This window comes from Ambystoma mexicanum, chromosome 2q (genome assembly GCF_040938575.1).
Source record: "Ambystoma mexicanum isolate Mex_15411 chromosome 2q, UKY_AmexF1_1, whole genome shotgun sequence".
NCBI lineage: Eukaryota > Metazoa > Chordata > Amphibia > Caudata > Ambystomatidae > Ambystoma > Ambystoma mexicanum.
The window spans coordinates 1069695448-1069712165 of NC_090924.1; positions in this window are offsets into that span (position 1 = coordinate 1069695448).

The window sequence follows — 16718 nt, forward strand, 5'->3', positions numbered from 1 at the left end:
TTCCACTCTCCTATCCATGCCATATGCTTTTGCAATTTTTCCTTTGGACCAGACTTCTCCTCCTTCTAATATAACCACACTCTTCCTTACTGCAGAAATTCTCTTTGGCCCCAAACATTTTCTGTCCAAACATTTGTTCACTAATCTGGGATTCTTTCTATACACCATTTCTCCTACCTTCCACTCACGCTCCTTCACTTTCTCACGAGCATCAAAACTCAATTTATTTCTCTCCTGGCTCTCCCTGATACATTTCATCATCTGTTCTCTATCCACTTGAACTACTCCTGCTACTCCCAACCACCCTAGACACAATTTAGTTCCTGGTTCCCTTCCCTTGAGAGAAACAAATGGTGATATCTTTGTCACTGAATGCGGAGTAGTGAGATAATTCCACATCATTATCTTTAACATCTGCCTCCATGGCTGTTTCACCCTCATAGCTAATTGCAACCCTTCTTTCAAAAAACGGTTGACTCTCTCCACTAGGCCATTGGCGCTTGGGTGATATAACGCAGTTCTAATATGTCTAATGCCATAACTGCTGAGAGAAGAGATTTCTTCATTGCCAATGAGACAAACTGAACCCCATTATCCGAAACAAGTTCAGTGGGCACACCCTCTCTAAAGAAAATGTTCTCTAAAAACGCAATAAGTTCCCTAGCTGTGACCTCTCTTACCGCTTCCCATTCAATCCATTTTGTGTGAAAATCCACCAGCACAAATTAAAACCTCAATCCATCTCCAAAACCCATAATGGGTCCCATAATATCCACAGCAACTTTAGACCACGGCTGCACTGGCACTGTGTTAGAAACTAAAGGAATTTCCCTTGTCACTTTAGTTTTGTCACTCATTTGACACTCCATGCAGTCCTTCAACCACCTTTCCGCCATCTTGTCTATGCGCGGCCACCAGAAATTCTGGCGTAGTTTTCTCTTCATCGCTCCTTCCCCTGGGTGACCCTCATGAGGCAGTTCCAAAAGAGTCTGCCTGATTGACACCGGAGGTACAACACATCGTCCTCTCCTCAGTCTGCCCTCATGTATGTTCAACTCCTCCTTGACTTCCCACCATATGTCAAAACTCCTATCCAAACTATTCTTATGGGGCCATCCCTTCACTGTCCATTCTTTGATCAACTTGAGCTCTTCATCAGAATCTTCCCCCGGCAACCACTTCTCTGAGCAACTGCCTCATTAACTTCAGCTACCACCGATTCTTCCATTGTCTCATCCTCCACCACCTCAGTTTCACTTAAAGGCATCGTCGATAGGCAATCTGCCACAACATTTTTCATCGCAGGCAAAAAACTCAGATCAAAATTATGCCCTTGAAGACCTAAACCCCACCTGCTTATCCTTGGCGAACCCAGAGCCCACCTTCCACTCTCAAACAACTGCACTAATGGCTTATGATCAGAGCGAATTACAAATCGCCTGGCCCACAAGAAAAATTTAAAGTGCATAACAGCCCAGAACATGGCCAATGTCTCTCTCTCGATCACTGAATATTTGGACTCCGCCCCCCTCAATGCTCTTGAAGCAAAGGCAGTAACTCTCTCCTTATTCTCCTTATCCAATTGTACCAACGTGGCTCCCAACCCCATCAGACTAGCATCCACAATCAGAACTGTTTTGTCCAAGGGATTAAACCTCCCAAAAGACGGTGCTTTACTGAATGCTTCCTTGATACTTTCAAATGCCCTACCACACTCTGGAGACCCTTTTTTGAGTATCATTCTTATGGGAGCCGACACTACAGCAAAATCTTTCACAAATCTATGGTAATATTCCGCAAGGCCTAAAAGGACCTCACTTGGTCTTTGTCAGTCGGCACAGGGGCTTTTTCCACAGCCTCCACCAAACACCTTTTCGGTCTCACACCCAGTTCAACAATCTCATGTCCCAGATACTCCACCTTCCCCACCGCAATCTTACACTTGTCCCTTCTCACAGTCATACCATCTTTTAATAATCTTCCCAACACTTGCCTCAAAACCTCAATCTCAGTATTTAGTCTCTCTCTCAGGTTATGAGGTATTGGCCTCACTTTATGCACTTTGGGGACTGCTCCTGCCTTCAAGTGAATCTCATGCTCAAAATCTTTAACCATCCCCAATTCTTCCTTAAAAACTGTCGGGAACTCTTCTTCCCACTTGTCACGAATCTCAGCTACTGAGACTGGCTCTTCGGCACTTGCTTGTAATCTGATCCCAAGTTTGCGCTGTTCCTCCCAGCCTAACAAAGACGAGCCCTCCTGTGTGACATATACCTCTGAATCACAACTCCTGCCTTTATACTTAATCACTGCTTGGAATTTGCCCAATACGTCTATCTTGACATTGCCATAGGCATATGGCTCTCTGCTGTGCTCCTTCAGTTCGCCCACACTTCTTTGCAAACAAACTTCATATGTCTTCCTTGAAATCAGAGTCCATGGAGAGCAACTATCCACTTTCAAAGCCACCACCCTTCCGTTCATCATAAATACATCGGTCAGTGCACTACGTTTTCCGGACACTTCCGAGACCTCCAGCACATGTTTGGCCTGAGGTAGCTGAACAATATCCGCGTTTTCCTCCTGCTCTGAGATCCTTGCACCTGGCCCAATGTATTGCACTTGCTCTGATTCTCTACACACTCGGGCGAAATGCCCTTTCTTCTTGCACTTCAAGCAGAAAATGTTCTTTGCAGGACAAAACGCGCTTGTAGAGATATGGTGATTGCTGCCACATTTGTAGCACTTGACTTCTTTACTCAAATTCATTTTCTTGAATGCTCTCACAGCCGCTACCTCACCCTCTGGTTTATCACTCTTCATTGTGGACATGTATTTGTGGGTCTGTTCCATGCCTCGGGGAATCTCAATTGCTACTTCCAGAGACACATCCTTGGTCAACAACCTCTCCTGAATTTTCATGTTGTTAGTACAACGTGCCAACTGATCCCGTATTAGTGAGTCGGTCAGCACTCCGAATTCACAAGTGTGACTTAAGGATCTTAGCACTGCTACAAAGTTTTTCACTTGTTCCTGTGGTTCTTGGACTCTCTGAAAGAATTTGTGTCTTTCAAATGTTGTGTTCTTTTTTGCCTCAAAGTGAATTTCTAGTTTTCTTTCAGCTATTGTGTACTGGTCCACATCACCTTGACCCTCTAGTGGGGGCTGAGGCAAACCATCATAGACACTATGACCCTCAGTGCCCAGGTTGTGCAGGAGAATCGCTTCTTTCCTTCCCGCAGCAAATTTGTCACCCCAATTGCCACCAGGGACAGGTGGAATCTTCTTCCACCTGTCCCACCTTATGGGCGGTGCTCCCGTCTCAGATAAAAAAGGCGGGGGCGGGGCCATGCTAACTGCAGCCATGATGAATAGAAAGTGTCACTTGTTCCACCCAGCAAGTCTTGAATTCACTTTTCAGTTCTTTCCTGCCTGACTATTTTGCAATTGTCTCTTAATTGCCTTCTTTTCAGATTTTCTTGTCTGCACTAACTTCACGGCACTGTTCCTCTATGCATAATCCTTTGAGTTTCATGAGCCATGATTATGCCTGCTTAAAGTCTCCCGGCGTTCAATTTTTTTTTCTTGGGCCGGTTGGGCTTGTATTTCTTTTATGCTGAGGGCGGATCCACTATTTATCCTGAGCTGCCACCCTGTGTCCACCCTTGCCTCCCCTGTCTCTCCTCACCTCTCTCTTTACCTTCTTTCTTCCTATGGGAGATATGCGGCCAGGGGAGCGCAGCTGAATCTACAGCCCTGCGCGGCTTTGGAAAGCGGCTCCAGCAGCGCCGCCGCTCCACACAGCCCCGGGCCTTCAGCTTTCCGTGCTGGCGAGGCCTTTGAGGGAGGGGCTCTGGTGGCACGCAGCTGCTCTCAGCGAGTTGGCTGATCACTCGCCGCGGATCGTGGACTGTCCGAGTGCCATGGCGGGCCCCCTCATCTCGTCGCCAATGTAAGAATTTGGGGAAACACTTTGAGAGGTTATAAGGTACGTTAATTTAAATGGGGCCCGCCGTGCCCATCCACTCAACATCGCCTCCAACGGTTCCATGGCTCACGCGAACCAAGCTCCGAAAGAATACAAGGAGAATGGTTTGCGTGCCCAAACATTCCAAATACATATCTCTACATTGGTCTTGGAAAGCCACAGTGTGGGTCACTTCCACTGCTCTGAGGTTACTGTATAATTCACAGTTCCCTACAAAGCAGGGGTCACAAGAGCTGTGTGGTTATATACAGTTATGCCCCGGGTGCCGAGCGGCAGAATGCAAGGAGTGTGCATGAGGCGGTATTCAAAAGGCATCTAAGTTTGTCAGGTCCGTTAAAATGCTGAAAATGTCTTTTTGAAGGACAGGGCCTGATTGGCTGCCTGCCTGCATGAATGCCCATCTGCGTGATTGGTTGATTGAGCCTGGCTCAGCCTGAGTGAAACGGGAACAACTGTGCAAAACTAGGGCACCCGGCCCGTAACCAAATTGATCAAAAGCTTCCTCTAATCTGCCAAGCCTTTTAGGATCCAACAGCGTGTATCGTCTTCCCAGGACTCCTACAGTCAGAGAAATCATCGACCAACAAAAAGCACTGTGAAGAGCAAAACTGCTGCACTGAAGAAAGACTTTGGTTCCCTTTTTCTTCTTGGACTCAACATCTCGGTGGCTCCTTCTTCCAAGGGGCGGTCATCCTCAAAGGGTCCCCGATTCGTCTTGCATCCTGTTCTCCTGTGGCCTCCCAGGTACTTTAGGGAACTTTAAAGAGGAAAGTGAGTGCTATTGAACATTTTTAGAATGAGCTGTAAAAGACAAGATATGTTAGTCCCTAACTTTTCCCTTACAGGTTTCCCAAGTATGGGGATCCTCACTCAGAATGTTTGTTATATGCTAAAGAAAGCATTCTGTCACTCTTCATAAATAACCTGCCTTTTTTCCCTAATCTTTTGCTGTTAACTCCTCCCTTAATAATTCGCATGCCTATTTGAAACTGTCTGCAGTTGGTGCATTTATTACTGAATTAAAGTATTGTGTGGTACCACATAGAGTGTATATTATTTATTTATTTGTTTATGATTCCAAAGAATCTTGACAAAGAAACATATTTTTACATTTCAATTTTTACACAACATTTAATTCAGTTTAACATTTAGTTTAAAAGCATTTATGTGCCATTTTTTTAATACAACTGTGTACAAAGGGATATTATTCATACGTATATATGTATATATTCAGTGAAAAAATGTTGTTAAAAGGACGTTATGCTTCAGTTGCCCACATAAAAAGCTATAGCATTCAGTGCAAACGCTTCTTTAAAGGAGCACTACAGTTACTTTGCACTAATAACAACCTATCTATATTATGGTTGCTAGTAAAACCGAAAAACCCCGGAAATTCACCCGTTATGGTAAGCTAAGCAACCATAACTCACGCCACCACTGTGCACTGCAAGGACTACCACCCTTGACATCAAAGATGACATCACTTATAAAAGAAACAGAGCAAAGGCATAGGCTACACACCATAATGGAATGCACCAACAAGAGAAGTAACGTCTGCCTTGAACAACCTTATCGCACTGCTGCTTTACAAAGGAATGAAGAACAAACTGACCAAGGACTGGAAAGTGCGGAGAGCAGAACGTCACTTCAACGTGTAAAGTACAGTAAAGTCTGTCTTATAATAGCACAGTGCGTGCAGTGTACAATAGTAGAAAGCATAATTTTTTTTTTTAAGCAGCAATGGCAAGCACCATAGAGTGTCTGGAAGAGAATTTCCCTCATGACGAAATGAGTGACCACAGTAACACCATTGGTGGGCACCGCAGTTTGGAGAGTAAAATAAATAATATATATTATGTACACCAAACACTTTTTTTTTCTTTAACAGAACATACTGGAAAGGAAAGGAATACGCCACAAGAGGCACCTCTTCCACAACATCATACAGCCACAGGAAGTGAAGGAAATGCTGCAAACACTTAACTGGACAGCTTCGATGCCAAAATGGACGAATTGCTGTACAATTTTTGCCACCTTAAAAGATTTTGTACAAGGACATATAATGGAGAAAATAAGATACCACTGCCCACCTGCACGTGTACCCCTTCCCCATTTCCCAGCCTGCCATCCCCGCAAATTCTGTGTGATCAGAGACGTTACGATGAGGCCTCAATTCCTTCCTCCCCTCACAAGCAACTTGTACAAATTCCCAATTCCCCTGTATATGTATCTGTTTCTGCTACCCCTTCCCTTTCCTAATAGTATCTATGAATGTGTGGAAATAAAGGTTCATATGTAAATTGTTGCTGAGTGTACATGCGGTTTTACCTTTGTTTTCAAAGTCCCGTTACGACTCCATGGGCCACAGTACTGGTGGGGATGACTGCAAGCAAAATGGAGGTGTCCTATGGACACTGCACTTGCCCGGCCTATCTGCAATCAGAATGGAGGCTTCCGTGGACGCCAGTAGGGGCCGCATGTCTGCATCTTGTGAACCACCTGTAATTTGGTGTAGGAGTGAACATTTGTCCGTTGCACAACTGCACGCATGTGTATCTCTTCCTCTGTGTCTTCGTAACACCATCCCTCTGCAACATGTTCGGACAGGCAACATGCTGTGATGCACTTTCAATACTTTGAGATGCCGACCCACGTCCTACGGTCAGCTGTGCACATGAAGGAATGTGTGACATACTTTTAGTAGTTCAAGGTGGACATCCACATTCTGCGGGTAGCTGTGCACCTCAACGTCCCACCTGCTGTACCCTACAAACAACCAGCTTGTTCCAAAATGTTTGGCACATGTGTGTAGCACTATGAATTAGTCCGGGGATCCCAACAGTATCTGTAGGACACCTACGCACATGCACAAATGTATTCTGCCCAATACGCGTCATGCACACAGCCATCCCAAAAGAGAACATTTGCAACGTCACCATGGGACCACACCCATGCTGCGCGTGGGCCCTTATTTGCCAGATACGATGCGGACCCCTAAACATTGAAAAAGTACTGTTTTCTGCAATGACTGAAGTGAAACTCTGAAAGTGTACCCTTACAGAGGTCCTACAATCTGCTCTTGTACATCTCATTTTTTTTGGGAAAGATTTAGGACTGCTTTCCGGTTCCTGGTGCTCCACAGCAGCCCTATACAATGCCACACCCCAGAGGTCAACTTCTCTGCATTTTGTGTTCGGCTTTCTGGAGCAGACCACCGATGCACATTGCTTTGTGCTCAAATTGCTTTGTGAGAAATTCTGCTCTGCTATATTACCTTTGCAACCAATATCAATCATGGCTGCTGCCATTGCCTCCTACTCAGCAGCACCCACACCCTCACCCTCACCACCACCACTGCCTGAACAAGGGAACAGGCGAGGTAATGTAGATAGAGATCAAGAGGAGAACAGGGGTAAAGTAGAGGAATTTGCCATTGTCTGCAGCCGGCTTGAGTTGTGGGTGTGGAAACTATTTACCACCATAGGAGCAGTGCCCAAATCTCGTGCGAACCAGGTGAGATGGATTCAGTGCAAGACAGTACTCAGTCGCACAAAACCTGGCTTGTACAACTACGGCACCACTTCCATGTGGCGGCACCTCAAATCAAACCACAAGGCAGTACTTCAGAGGGTTGTCCCCTTCCAACAAAGCAGTAGGTTAATTTCCTCTACAGCATCCCCCGCATCTGCTCCTGCCACCACTAGGACACTCCAGTGGGGCAGTGGAACCCTAAACCAGCCTTGCAGCCCATACGCACTGCAGCAGACGCGTACCTTTCAAAGGTGACTGTATTGTGCATGTACTGTGATGCAGTACTCTGCAGGGGAGAGCAACTTCGAAGTGCTTTCGAAGCTTTGGTCCGGGAGCATGACAAGGCGTGTCCCCTACCTAAGTAAGGGCCACCCAACATATTTCTGTCATTACTGCCCTTTCTTATCCCTGTGGTGGGTGTCCTTTCCTTAACCTCTCTTTCCTTCCTTTCCTTCTGTGTTGTGTGTTATAAGAACAAGAGAAAAGCAAAAACATCCTGAAAGGGAAAAACAAAAAAAGGCTCTTTTCAGAGACACCTTTCACAGTTCAAAAATAGAATGCCAATGAAACAATGCATGTCACAGTGCAACCTATAAGCTCTGCGGACAGCGCAACAAAAAATGTGGTGGCTGTGAAAAGAGGCTTTTTGTGCTGTTTGTATTTGTGTTTGGAAGGTTTGACGTGGTGAACACCTACTGGGTAAATGTTTGCTATACTTACAAGAAGCAGTGCACTGCATTTTGGATATTACACAGAAACAGCTGATTGCCAGCATCATAAAATGGACTCCCTCTGAACGAAAAATGTTGGTACTATGAAACTTAATGTTTTCATTGTGGAAGGAGAACATGCCAACGTTGCGCAAAAAGTTGCAAACAACCTTGTTTTCATTGCGCCTCGCTTTCTCCATTTGTGGCCCAAATGAGGAAGAACGCTGCCACACCTGTCTCTGGGTAATGTGAGAAAAAATTACTTGCGACTTTGGAAACATTTCCATGACTTGCCGAAGTGTCTCCTTCATCGCAAACTGCAGTGAGATGCCGTAACATGTCCCAAACTGTTCCCTCAACACTGAATAACAATAATGTCTGAATGATTCAGCGTCACCAAAGTGGCACAAAGAGGAGCCACATGCAGCCACTTCATCCCACGTACTCCGTACCATTGCACATCCATATTATGGAACCCAAGGTGTGCAGCCACTCTACAGCGTTCTGCATACACTTTCACCCAATGTATCCAGGAGTTGCCGAAACACCATACATTCTGCCTCCTGCATGGCACAGCCATAACCATAGCCATGTGCACTCCTATTTGCATACACACCTTCTGGCACAATCTGTCCTTACACACCACACCCAGGAAACTGTATTGACCACCTGCACAGTCCCATTTCCATGTTAGCCACCCTGAAAAGAGCTGCATGTGGCAAGCATGCACCTCCAAATGCTGTGGTGCTTCCGGACATATTGTCCTTTGTGCACGGGTGCAGGAACACATTTCAATCTGGGTAGAGGATCCTCTCTTTATTGGTAGCTGTGAAAACTGTTTTTTGGGGGTTTTTTCTGTAAAGGTGCTTCTAAACAAACACCTTTTTTGTATTTGTTGGGTATTGTTCTCTTCTTCTCCTCCTTACATTATTACACAAGCTTCTCCAAAATAGCTTTTAGATTCTGAAACACAAGAGGATTTTCAATGGGGGACATAAAAAAATCAGCTCCACTGAAAAACCTCACAGAGTTCAGCCACTTCCTACACATGTAACACTAATCTCAGAAACATGAGACTCAGGTCAAGATAAGGCAAAATATATGAACCCCTTGCTAGATGCACACCTACACCCAACCTAAATAACATCCACTCCCCTAGTCAAACTACCACCAATACTAACCAATGCATGACCCACTGTACAGCCCCAGCTAACCACTACAATTTTCAACCTAAAACCTTCAACCCACCCGATCACTCGGCTGACAAAGACCACCCTCAGTTAAGGGAGCTTTACTAAACACAATGTCCCTGGTGGCTCATGGCACCGAAATTGTAGACCTGATCTTAGAAAATAACCTTGACTTTCTTGCCATAAGTGAGAATGGTTACATGCTACAGCAGGCCCTATACTCATGCTACCAGTTCCGGATGGTTACTCCATTCTCAGAAAAGACGGACACAAGGCCCGAGGTGGAGGTATTGCCTTCATCTTCAAATCCAGCTTAGCCTTGAGACTTGTCCCATCCCAAAATGTCAAATTGTGTGAAACGCTTACAGTCAAACTTCCATTCATCAATTCCCAAACTCTAACCCTCCATCTGATTTACAGACCACCCAGTCCCATTGGAACATTTGAGGAGGATATATCCACTATTATCTCCAATAATCTTAAAAATACATTGCAAGTCTTACTCCTTGGCGATTTTAACTTAGGTTTTAATGACTTGCTTGATAAACCAGCTATTAATATCGCCACCATCTTGACTGAACTTGGCCTAATCCAAAAAGTCTCCTCACCTACTCACAATAAAAGAAGATTACTAGATTGGGTGGCTGACTTTAATTGCCAGGTCAATATCACCTCATTCTCCCCACTAACTTGGACAGACCACTCCCTTGCGTCTTTTGCACTGAACACCATCAGACCCCTCCCCACCATGATGTCCACCACCCCGCCCACCCTAACCAGAAAAAAATGAACATTATCGTAGAGAGACTCATCCTAGCCATCCTCCCCAGCCTCAACTCTCTTCCAGACAGCACTGATCCAGGAACCATGGTTAACAAGTACAAAAGAATCATGGCAACCTCACTAGACCTAATTGCCCCGCTTAAACTAAGACCAGGTGAGCCCAAAACTAATTTGAACAAATGGTTTACCCCACACCTAAAAGCCTTAAAACAAAAAAAAAACATGCAGGGCCGCATGGCGACTACTACCATCAGCAGATAATAAATCCAAACTCACTAAGATTTTGACCATCTACAAAAAAGAAATTTGCCTAGCCAAAAAAGAATCCTACAACAATGGGATCTCCCAAGCTAATTCCAGTATAAAGGAGCTGTTTACAATCCTTAAAGAGCTTGAAACCCCTATCTCCATTCCAGAAATATGCACCAAAGACAAAAGCTGGTGCTCTGGCATCCAACATGTGCTCTCTAATAAAGTAGCTACCCTCCAAAACAAAATAGCTCAAAAAAAGCCTCTCTGAACTCATCTGTGAATTCACCGCCTCCTAACACTCCTACTACTAACACCCAACTTTCTCCGCCTGAGACTCCCATCAATTCCTCACCCACTTGCTTCAACTTCTCTAAAACCTCAATCCTGGAGGTTGAAAAAATCTTACTCTCACTAAAACCTTCCAATTGCCAGGGAAACCTCTGTTCATCCCAGCTCATCAAGGACGCTACAAGGGATCTAGCTCCATGTGTCTCCAAAACAATGAATGCCTCATTTGCTTCTGGCACCATCCCCACCAATCTTAAAGAATCTTCGGTACTCCCCCTGCTAAAAAAACAAACACTTGACTCATTGATACCCACTAATTACCAGCCCATCATGACCGTACTGTTTCTCTTATGACTTCTCGATAAGGTCACCTATACACAAATACAGAAGTTCTTTGAACTATACCACCTCCTTGGTGCACGCCAATCTGGCTTCCGTCCACAACACAGAACAGAGACAGCCCTCATTGATCTGAAGACTCAAATCGATGAACTAAGGGAACTAAGGGAAATCAGCCCTCCTTCTCCTACTCAACCTCTCAGCTGCATTCAACCTTGTGGATCACAAGGTCCTATGCAGTCATCTTGACTCAGCAGCTCATTTCTCAAGGGAGGCCATAATCTGGATCGAATCATTTCTGAGTGAGAGAACCATGTGGGTATTCTCCCCCTCAGCAGCTGCTGACCCCATCCCCATAACCTGCAGTGTTCCTTAGGGATCATGCGTCTCCCCCACACTATATAACATATTCACTAAGCCCCTCTGATGATCTGGACAATCTCGGTATCACCTACACTAACTATGCGGATGATACACAGATTCTCCTCAAAATTTCAGGGGATTATAACAAGGATTTGGCCTTGATGAATAGGGTGTATCTCATGATCTGGGCATGGATGGCTACTTATGGTCTATGCCTGAATGATGATAAAACAGAGATCATCATCCTGGGCCCCCCTAATAACCTCAAGAAATTAGGACTACAATATGCTTCCTTTATAATTGATGGCAACCTCATTAAAGTGGCCAATCAGGTAAAAACCCTTGCATTTTACCTCCACTCAACCCTCTCCTTCACCAAATAAGCCAACACCTTGGCTTCCACTACTGCTTATATGTGCAAACATGTAAGAACTGGCAAACCCTTCCTTTCTAACAGTAGTTGTATTATCCTGGCCAGAGCTCTCATTCTGTCCAGGCATGACTATTGCAACGCCCATTACTGTGGCTCCAATAAATCAATCATCAGAAAAATCCAAATACTTCAAAACAACACCCTCAGAGCAGCCATTGGAGTGGCCAGGAGAGAACATATCGCTGAAACTAGACGACAAAACAATTGGCTCTCCACAGAGGAGAAAATCAAGCTGAAAATGTCTTCACTCACCTATAAATCCCTGAATAATGCTGCACCTAGTTATCTAATAGAGAGATTCCATAGAAGGACTTCCACTAGACCATCCAGACTAGCCCACACCAATTGCCTCCTTATCCCTAGTATCAAACTCTCCAAGGTAGGAGGTAGCAGTGTTCTGATTAAAGCAGCCCAGCTTTGGAAATCCCTGCCACCCGATATCCGTGAAGACCAATCTTATCTGAGCTTCAGATCTAACTGCATTATCCGGCTCAAATCTACTGATCACTAAATTTGTCCATTATATGTAAAACTTCCACGGTGTATACTCTGCAACAATAACCACTCTTCTATGCCTATTTCATGTATATATTTGTACATGTATATCTGCTTATCCACTGTATAATTATGCAATGTAAAGAATGTAATGTATATATGCTGCTCTATTTTGTAACTAAGCTGTAAATCTCCTTGTAACCCCTGTGCCCTGATACCTGCAGGTCTGGAGAGCAATACAAATGAATAAACAAATAAACAAACAAACAATTAGAAGCACTAAGGTTCTCATGGCCACAAAAGAACTTCCATGCATCGAACAGAAAAACAGACATGCCGCCGTTTACAAGACACCTTTCCTCTCTACCTCGGAAGAAAGTACATCGGGATTGTTCCACACTAGTCTTGGTGGTATGCATGAGAAAATCACTGTTGCAGTGGGAAAAATGTGCATCACTGCTTTCAGCACCTCCTTCAGTTCACCAAGCAAACTTGCAGCAGTGCAAAAAGCCACACGCAGTGCTCCACAATGCAGAACTACTATGTCAACAGTACTCCAAGTGGCCACATCTCTGCACTCTGCAAGCACAGCTTAGAACTCGGTAGAGGCACACTGCACCACAAAGCGTGCACTCCTTCCACACCAACATTTTCATCAATGCTGCTATGTGTGCAGGTGACCCACAAACAATTCACCAATGATGAGCACTTGCACTCTCTGCATCTCTGCCACCATCACGGTACACAGCAATAAAAACAAGTATTACCACCCCTTCCTGTTAAGCACACCCTCAACACCTGATTGGATAATCCTCAGTCCCATTTCCATGCCAAGCATAGCAAGAAGGACAGCAGGTGGCACGTGTGCTTCACCAAATACTGTGAGGCCCATGCCCCAGTAAAGCAGGGGCAGTCCTTCTTCACTTTTGTAGTACTCTTTTTCTAGCACTCTCTCATTGGGTACTGTTAAAAAGTCCCACACGCATCCACCAATCACATCCAAGACCTCTGCATCTAACAGTATCATCTCTGTTCAACCCTCCATACTAACCATTAAACACTCAGAGTACAAGTGCCCTGTGAATGAAAAGCACCTCCACTGGAAAGTACTGGAAAGCCATCATCGATTTCTGCATCCAGATTCATCCACATCACCACCCATCACCACAAACTGCAGGTATAAATAATTTTTATAAAGTACATTTGCAACTCTATTATAAGTGCCTCCCAACAGGGTACTTGCCACTGAACCTCCATAACATACTCAAAAGGCATACTGTCATTTCTCCCATCACCTACCATCAAATGCCACCTACAGTGGTATCTGCTTGCAAAGTTGGCATTTACCCATATCAGCCATTGTAATATGCAAACAGTTACTCTCTTCTTTCTTTCTGTCAATTTTACGACCTTTTCCCCCATTAACACACCTATGAAATTCATAAAAATCTCACAGGAAAGGATAAGTGAATGGATCCTACCAAAGTCAGCCAAGTACATACATTGAATGCATAATAACAGGTTGCCTGGCACTAATCTTGCACACGTCACAGATTGCAACATTACTTAAAAACAAAAAAAGTATGTGTGCATTGACAACAGTACCATTCATAAATGTACATAAATAAAAGAAACAACTGAAATAGTTGGCACACTCATGTAGCAAGCATATATATGCAGAAAAGTAACTGTAATTGCACACACGACAAAATTCTCCGTTACAATCTGTACATCTTTCCAAACTTTTTTCACACCCTTCTACAATGATAAGTAATCCATTTTCAAAGTAAAAAGTCCTACACCAATGCAGACACTTGCTAAAGAGCATGTCATAAAAACACACTTTCAAATAACCCACTTACCCCCTTCCCAAACATGCTGATGTTCCTAAATCCCCATTCATATATAAAGCCATTCATGTATACACACACACTAACTCTCCCTGCCAAGACAACCCCCTAAACCTTTAAAGAATGTATTGTCCAAATGCAATCACTATGCCATTAACAAACATTTTCTTACGACCTTCTTATACAGTTGCAGTACCCACAGGTGTCCTGAAACCACTGGCATGTGAACTTGAAAATATAACCTAGAATAAACCTACTCACACCAACCAACAAAGTAAGTACCGTACCATTGTAGTGTTTTATGTCTTACTAAAAGAGTGCAGTATACATGCATTGTAAGCTACAGAATCGCATCAACCCACCGGTATGTGCTTCATTCTTACTCATGCCACTTCTGCAGTTCCTCACTGTATATTGTCAAGACGCTACCATAATACTAACCCACAGATAGTAATATAGTGTTCCCAACCAAATGATAGAGCACATTACAAATAGAGGGGAGAAATCATGCTGAACCCGTAAAACTTACCACAGAAAAGTAATCCTGGAAGCTCTTGTAGACAGTGCAATGGTCCTGAAAAGGAAATTGTTTATATTAATATTAAACAGAATGAAACCACTAACAAAATTAATTGGTAAACTACAACCACTACTTCGAAACAAATGCAATGCCAGCATAGATACCTTTGGCACCATCTGTACAGGTGAGGGGAGTCACACAACCAGCAAAGAGCCATACTTCAATGAAGAATCAAACAAACAAGAGCAAACAAACCAAATTGCCATGCATAGCAGTGGATGATGGTGTGAAAAGGTACACAATACCGTAAAGGAAGAAGAAACATTGCTCTCACAAATATCCCCATCAAACGTACATGCCACTGTCCACTCTGCCGAACCAATACACCTCACCTACGAATGGCCTCGCACATCAATGTGTAACATTCGACAATACTCTATCAAATCTTTGCAGCAGTTCCTCAATCACTATGTGAAAACCAACAACAAAGGAAACATTAAAATACTACAAACTATGGACTCCTGTCCAGTGTGGAAATACACTACACAGGTCTACAAGGACATTCCTTAGCCAGTATTTCTGGACCTACTTGCAAAAGCACCTTCTACCATATCAAAATGTTAGCAACACAATGTTCTACTGTAATAAATCTCGTTTACAAACTGTAATATGCAAAAAGTTCAGCTTTAGCACTGCAACATTTAAATGATATTCTCCTGCATGGTACAGCCAAAGAAATGCTCGAAGAAAAAGAGCACATCCAAAGGAAATATTTTGGAACTGAAGAGCACTTACAAACTCCAGCACTTTCAGACAATAGTAGTGACAACTTTGCAGATGTCAAATTTCTATGTCACACATGCAAAAAAGAAATATAAAACTTTCAAAAGAACATCTGCTGAAGTTCCAAACCAAGTATGTGTGTGTTGTCGCAGAACTTTCTATAAAAAAAGCATCAAAACTGTATACATAAGGCACAAAATAGAAAACAATGAGGAATCCCAATGGTTTCAATTAGCTCTGTACCTTTTAGCTGAAAATAAATACGAAATTACTAATACCTCCATACTGTCCACATACTGCACTGCAAAAACGTGACAATAACCAAATGCCTTCACAGGCAATCAGTACTAATTTAGAATTATTTCCATTGCCAAACACACTCCAGCACCTTAATTTGTATGAGAGCATTATAATCCAAACAGTACACCCATTTCAAGCAATAATACGACTTCAGCCAAAAACTGCAAAATTGCATCCCAGCGAATCACTAAGAGGCATTCGTGGGAAAGTAGTTTATTTACCATTAGATCTGAAACAAAATGTAGACACTCTATGAGTGGAAATGCCAATAGAACAATCTTTGATCATCCAGGTAAATGGTGTACCTACAAAAGATTTAAAGAAATTGGCAGCAACTAGTGGACTTAAACAAACTTAGGAAAGCCTTACAATACCTTAAAGAAAACAATGAATACTACAAAGAAATAAATGTTGAAGAAAACCTAAGAGAAACCACTGAAATAATTCAGGACTCCTCAACAGCTAGCCAATTTGAACTTCTAGCTCCTACTGTAGCCTCCAATGTTTTAGATCACTATACAATGAACCCACTGCACTCCAAAGACACCATAGTCGATGCACTAGAAACATATCAAATACGACAAGCCAGAGAATCACCAATTAGTTCATGGGGAAAAAAGAGTAGAATCATGAGCCTTCCCTCTATTCTTGCCAACTGGAGAAGGTAGGAGATACGATGAAAGATGCACACAAATAACAGCATCAGAATACCACTCTTTACGAATGTATTCTGAAGACCCTACATTTAGACAAAACGTGGAATACATATTTCACCTCCTTTTTGAAAATGAACTAGCAACGCTATGTTGTGGAGATGCACACACATTGAAAACCAGTTCCCATTTTCAAATATGTCTGCTACACAGCTACAGTAAAAGGCGCAAGACAACGAC